Source organism: Phyllobates terribilis, unplaced genomic scaffold, assembly GCF_046119375.1.
Source record: "Phyllobates terribilis strain yellow unplaced genomic scaffold, ASM4611937v1 Scaffold_2556__1_contigs__length_124230, whole genome shotgun sequence".
Taxonomy (NCBI): domain Eukaryota; kingdom Metazoa; phylum Chordata; class Amphibia; order Anura; family Dendrobatidae; genus Phyllobates; species Phyllobates terribilis.
The window spans coordinates 118,232-124,231 of record NW_027365313.1 but is presented as its reverse complement, the minus strand read 5'-3'; the positions used below and the strand labels follow the sequence as shown (position 1 = coordinate 124,231).

General features: G+C 45.6%; 4 non-coding genes and 1 pseudogene across 4 annotated transcripts; all 5 read left to right on the top strand.

Moving 5' to 3' along the window:
* Positions 1–405: 405 nt before the first annotated feature.
* Positions 406–586, top strand: LOC141246480 (U2 spliceosomal RNA; annotated as a pseudogene).
* Positions 587–1,701: 1,115 nt separating this feature from the next.
* Positions 1,702–1,892, top strand: LOC141246471 (U2 spliceosomal RNA). Its single transcript, XR_012310057.1, has one exon. It is a non-coding gene; the product is annotated as a U2 spliceosomal RNA (small nuclear RNA).
* A 1,112-nt stretch (positions 1,893–3,004) lies between these two features.
* Positions 3,005–3,195, top strand: LOC141246470 (U2 spliceosomal RNA). The gene has a single exon (XR_012310056.1). It is a non-coding gene; the product is annotated as a U2 spliceosomal RNA (small nuclear RNA).
* Positions 3,196–4,309: 1,114 nt separating this feature from the next.
* LOC141246469 (U2 spliceosomal RNA) lies at positions 4,310–4,500 on the top strand. Its single transcript, XR_012310055.1, has one exon. It is a non-coding gene; the product is annotated as a U2 spliceosomal RNA (small nuclear RNA).
* A 1,115-nt stretch (positions 4,501–5,615) lies between these two features.
* Positions 5,616–5,806, top strand: LOC141246468 (U2 spliceosomal RNA). The gene has a single exon (XR_012310054.1). It is a non-coding gene; the product is annotated as a U2 spliceosomal RNA (small nuclear RNA).
* The last annotated feature ends 194 nt before the right edge of the window (positions 5,807–6,000 follow it).

The window sequence follows — 6,000 nt, the reverse complement described above, 5'->3', positions numbered from 1 at the left end:
ATTTTGTTGGGATGCGGTTCCCTTACGGGTTCCTCTCTTGGCAGGTCTAGGGGGGGAGTGTGTGGCCATCAGGTTCCGCTCCCCCCTGAACCCCCCTGGCTCTCCTCTTTCGGGAGGAGAGCGTTGTTGGCTCCCCTCTTCTGGGAGGGGAGCACAGTCTTTGGCTCCCAGTGCCTTGCTCGGGTGAGAACTCGGGCAGGTGCTGGGGGTAAGATTGGGTCGCCTCTGGCTTCGGCTGGAGGTGGCTTTTTGTCCCTGTTCCTCGCTGTGGCCTTTTGGCTCGGAGGGACGGGGAATGGTTTGGGGGACCCTTCTCCTTTTGGAGAGGGTTTCAAGAAGACCAGCATCCTAGTGCACTTTTTTTGTGGCACTTGTCACTTTTTTAAGCGCACTCGGGTTTTGTACACGAATTCGGGCTTTCGATAAAAAAAAATCTGTTCTTATCAGTTTAATATCTGATACGTCCCCTATCTGGGGACCATATATTAAATGGATTTTTAGAACAGGGAGATGGAAAAAGAGCTTGCTCTGTCCACTCCACGCATTGACCTGGTATTGCAGTATCTCCAGGACCGGTGCACCCCTTCTTTAATGCAGTTTCTAAAATCAGAAAGAATTGAATTCAATGTTTTTTGTTCATTTTGCTTGTTTGTCGGATTTTGGGATGGACTCTTTGGCTCTGCTTTTCTTCTCCTCATTGGATTTTTCATGTTCAAAGTTGCAGAAGCCAGATTACAAGCTCATTTTGGTTCAACTTCAGCAACTGTGCATTGCATTGCCATGTAATGTGATGCAATGCTATCTTTCTAGCTCTCCCTTTCTACTTCCTTTTGGATAAACAGACATATTAGGCAAGCATTTTGGAGCTTTCACCTAAATAACTACAGGTGGTGAGATAAGCTGCACAATATAATTGACCTTTCAGTATATTGTTGCACACACACCATCTATTTAGCAAATGCCCTTGTTATCAACAGCAGCCTTTTAAACTCACCCGAGCTAACAGGTATGTGCGCTGGTTACACTGCTGCGCTTAAAATTTCTTTTTTGGTTTGCTACAATGCCTTTTCTGAAACGTTGTCTCCTTCTGCTGGAACACTGACTTCTTTCATTTAATGCCTGCAGACTATAAAAGAGAACCCAACCCAAAAAGTTTGGTTGATTAGTCTGTGGCATTCTGTTAAACTGTTGCTTATGGCGGTCTCTGTGAGCTTCTCAGCGACATTCAGCCAGCCAGGTATCCTGCCTGCAGTAGATGGAATGTGGCAATGGAACGCTGGCTGCGCGTGTCATAATAGGCTCTGAGCCTTTATATACCTGTGCACAGCAGCAGCCACCTTCAGTCTGCTGCTGGACAGCCAGCAGCAGCAGCAGCAGGAGAGGTATGTAATCAGGAGCCCTCCTGCTAAGGGTAGACAGCTGCTCGTTCCACCCCACCCCCCGCCTTAATTGGTTCTCCTCCCTTCCAACGGTGTTGAGGCGGGTGGGAACAGCAGGGGGTGAAGGTGCTGTGTTTAAAGAGGTGGAGTTATGCAGATCTAAAACGCGTGGATTGCAGCAGCAGCAAGCCGAAAAGTGCAGGCATGTAAGGGATCTAGAGGTTGACAACATGTCTTCTTAACGGGAGTCCAGGAGCTCATCTCCACAAATGGACTTTTTAGGATCCTTGGGTGGCTCCGTAGTTTGAAACCAATTCTGGTTATCGCTTCTCGGCCTTTTGGCTAAGATCAAGTGTAGTATCTGTTCTTATCAGTTTAATATCTGATACGTCCCCTATCTGGGGACCATATATTAAATGGATTTTTAGAACAGGGAGATGGAAAAAGAGCTTGCTCTGTCCACTCCACGCATTGACCTGGTATTGCAGTATCTCCAGGACCGGTGCACCCCTTCTTTAATGCAGTTTCTAAAATCAGAAAGAATTGAATTCAATGTTTTTTGTTCATTTTGCTTGTTTGTCGGATTTTGGGATGGACTCTTTGGCTCTGCTTTTCTTCTCCTCATTGGATTTTTCATGTTCAAAGTTGCAGAAGCCAGATTACAAGCTCATTTTGGTTCAACTTCAGCAACTGTGCATTGCATTGCCATGTAATGTGATGCAATGCTATCTTTCTAGCTCTCCCTTTCTACTTCCTTTTGGATAAACAGACATATTAGGCAAGCATTTTGGAGCTTTCACCTAAATAACTACAGGTGGTGAGATAAGCTGCACAATATAATTGACCTTTCAGTATATTGTTGCACACACACCATCTATTTAGCAAATGCCCTTGTTATCAACAGCAGCCTTTTAAACTCACCCGAGCTAACAGGTATGTGCGCTGGTTACACTGCTGCGCTTAAAATTTCTTTTTTGGTTTGCTACAATGCCTTTTCTGAAACGTTGTCTCCTTCTGCTGGAACACTGACTTCTTTCATTTAATGCCTGCAGACTATAAAAGAGAACCCAACCCAAAAAGTTTGGTTGATTAGTCTGTGGCATTCTGTTAAACTGTTGCTTATGGCGGTCTCTGTGAGCTTCTCAGCGACATTCAGCCAGCCAGGTATCCTGCCTGCAGTAGATGGAATGTGGCAATGGAACGCTGGCTGCGCGTGTCATAATAGGCTCTGAGCCTTTATATACCTGTGCACAGCAGCAGCCACCTTCAGTCTGCTGCTGGACAGCCAGCAGCAGCAGCAGGAGAGGTATGTAATCAGGAGCCCTCCTGCTAAGGGTAGACAGCTGCTCGTTCCACCCCACCCCCCGCCTTAATTGGTTCTCCTCCCTTCCAACGGTGTTGAGGCGGGTGGGAACAGCAGGGGGTGAAGGTGCTGTGTTTAAAGAGGTGGAGTTATGCAGATCTAAAACGCGTGGATTGCAGCAGCAGCAAGCCGAAAAGTGCAGGCATGTAAGGGATCTAGAGGTTGACAACATGTCTTCTTAACGGGAGTCCAGGAGCTCATCTCCACAAATGGACTTTTTAGGATCCTTGGGTGGCTCCGTAGTTTGAAACCAATTCTGGTTATCGCTTCTCGGCCTTTTGGCTAAGATCAAGTGTAGTATCTGTTCTTATCAGTTTAATATCTGATACGTCCCCTATCTGGGGACCATATATTAAATGGATTTTTAGAACAGGGAGATGGAAAAAGAGCTTGCTCTGTCCACTCCACGCATTGACCTGGTATTGCAGTATCTCCAGGACCGGTGCACCCCTTCTTTAATGCAGTTTCTAAAATCAGAAAGAATTGAATTCAATGTTTTTTGTTCATTTTGCTTGTTTGTCGGATTTTGGGATGGACTCTTTGGCTCTGCTTTTCTTCTCCTCATTGGATTTTTCATGTTCAAAGTTGCAGAAGCCAGATTACAAGCTCATTTTGGTTCAACTTCAGCAACTGTGCATTGCATTGCCATGTAATGTGATGCAATGCTATCTTTCTAGCTCTCCCTTTCTACTTCCTTTTGGATAAACAGACATATTAGGCAAGCATTTTGGAGCTTTCACCTAAATAACTACAGGTGGTGAGATAAGCTGCACAATATAATTGACCTTTCAGTATATTGTTGCACACACACCATCTATTTAGCAAATGCCCTTGTTATCAACAGCAGCCTTTTAAACTCACCCGAGCTAACAGGTATGTGCGCTGGTTACACTGCTGCGCTTAAAATTTCTTTTTTGGTTTGCTACAATGCCTTTTCTGAAACGTTGTCTCCTTCTGCTGGAACACTGACTTCTTTCATTTAATGCCTGCAGACTATAAAAGAGAACCCAACCCAAAAAGTTTGGTTGATTAGTCTGTGGCATTCTGTTAAACTGTTGCTTATGGCGGTCTCTGTGAGCTTCTCAGCGACATTCAGCCAGCCAGGTATCCTGCCTGCAGTAGATGGAATGTGGCAATGGAACGCTGGCTGCGCGTGTCATAATAGGCTCTGAGCCTTTATATACCTGTGCACAGCAGCAGCCACCTTCAGTCTGCTGCTGGACAGCCAGCAGCAGCAGCAGCAGGAGAGGTATGTAATCAGGAGCCCTCCTGCTAAGGGTAGACAGCTGCTCGTTCCACCCCACCCCCGCCTTAATTGGTTCTCCTCCCTTCCAACGGTGTTGAGGCGGGTGGGAACAGCAGGGGGTGAAGGTGCTGTGTTTAAAGAGGTGGAGTTATGCAGATCTAAAACGCGTGGATTGCAGCAGCAGCAAGCCGAAAAGTGCAGGCATGTAAGGGATCTAGAGGTTGACAACATGTCTTCTTAACGGGAGTCCAGGAGCTCATCTCCACAAATGGACTTTTTAGGATCCTTGGGTGGCTCCGTAGTTTGAAACCAATTCTGGTTATCGCTTCTCGGCCTTTTGGCTAAGATCAAGTGTAGTATCTGTTCTTATCAGTTTAATATCTGATACGTCCCCTATCTGGGGACCATATATTAAATGGATTTTTAGAACAGGGAGATGGAAAAAGAGCTTGCTCTGTCCACTCCACGCATTGACCTGGTATTGCAGTATCTCCAGGACCGGTGCACCCCTTCTTTAATGCAGTTTCTAAAATCAGAAAGAATTGAATTCAATGTTTTTTGTTCATTTTGCTTGTTTGTCGGATTTTGGGATGGACTCTTTGGCTCTGCTTTTCTTCTCCTCATTGGATTTTTCATGTTCAAAGTTGCAGAAGCCAGATTACAAGCTCATTTTGGTTCAACTTCAGCAACTGTGCATTGCATTGCCATGTAATGTGATGCAATGCTATCTTTCTAGCTCTCCCTTTCTACTTCCTTTTGGATAAACAGACATATTAGGCAAGCATTTTGGAGCTTTCACCTAAATAACTACAGGTGGTGAGATAAGCTGCACAATATAATTGACCTTTCAGTATATTGTTGCACACACACCATCTATTTAGCAAATGCCCTTGTTATCAACAGCAGCCTTTTAAACTCACCCGAGCTAACAGGTATGTGCGCTGGTTACACTGCTGCGCTTAAAATTTCTTTTTTGGTTTGCTACAATGCCTTTTCTGAAACGTTGTCTCCTTCTGCTGGAACACTGACTTCTTTCATTTAATGCCTGCAGACTATAAAAGAGAACCCAATCCAAAAAGTTTGGTTGATTAGTCTGTGGCATTCTGTTAAACTGTTGCTTATGGCGGTCTCTGTGAGCTTCTCAGCGACATTCAGCCAGCCAGGTATCCTGCCTGCAGTAGATGGAATGTGGCAATGGAACGCTGGCTGCGCGTGTCATAATAGGCTCTGAGCCTTTATATACCTGTGCACAGCAGCAGCCACCTTCAGTCTGCTGCTGGACAGCCAGCAGCAGCAGCAGCAGGAGAGGTATGTAATCAGGAGCCCTCCTGCTAAGGGTAGACAGCTGCTCGTTCCACCCCACCCCCCGCCTTAATTGGTTCTCCTCCCTTCCAACGGTGTTGAGGCGGGTGGGAACAGCAGGGGGTGAAGGTGCTGTGTTTAAAGAGGTGGAGTTATGCAGATCTAAAACGCGTGGATTGCAGCAGCAGCAAGCCGAAAAGTGCAGGCATGTAAGGGATCTAGAGGTTGACAACATGTCTTCTTAACGGGAGTCCAGGAGCTCATCTCCACAAATGGACTTTTTAGGATCCTTGGGTGGCTCCGTAGTTTGAAACCAATTCTGGTTATCGCTTCTCGGCCTTTTGGCTAAGATCAAGTGTAGTATCTGTTCTTATCAGTTTAATATCTGATACGTCCCCTATCTGGGGACCATATATTAAATGGATTTTTAGAACAGGGAGATGGAAAAAGAGCTTGCTCTGTCCACTCCACGCATTGACCTGGTATTGCAGTATCTCCAGGACCGGTGCACCCCTTCTTTAATGCAGTTTCTAAAATCAGAAAGAATTGAATTCAATGTTTTTTGTTCATTTTGCTTGTTTGTCGGATTTTGGGATGGACTCTTTGGCTCTGCTTTTCTTCTCCTCATTGGATTTTTCATGTTCAAAGTTGCAGAAGCCAGATTACAAGCTCATTTTGGTTCAACTTCAGCAACTGTGCATTGCATTGCC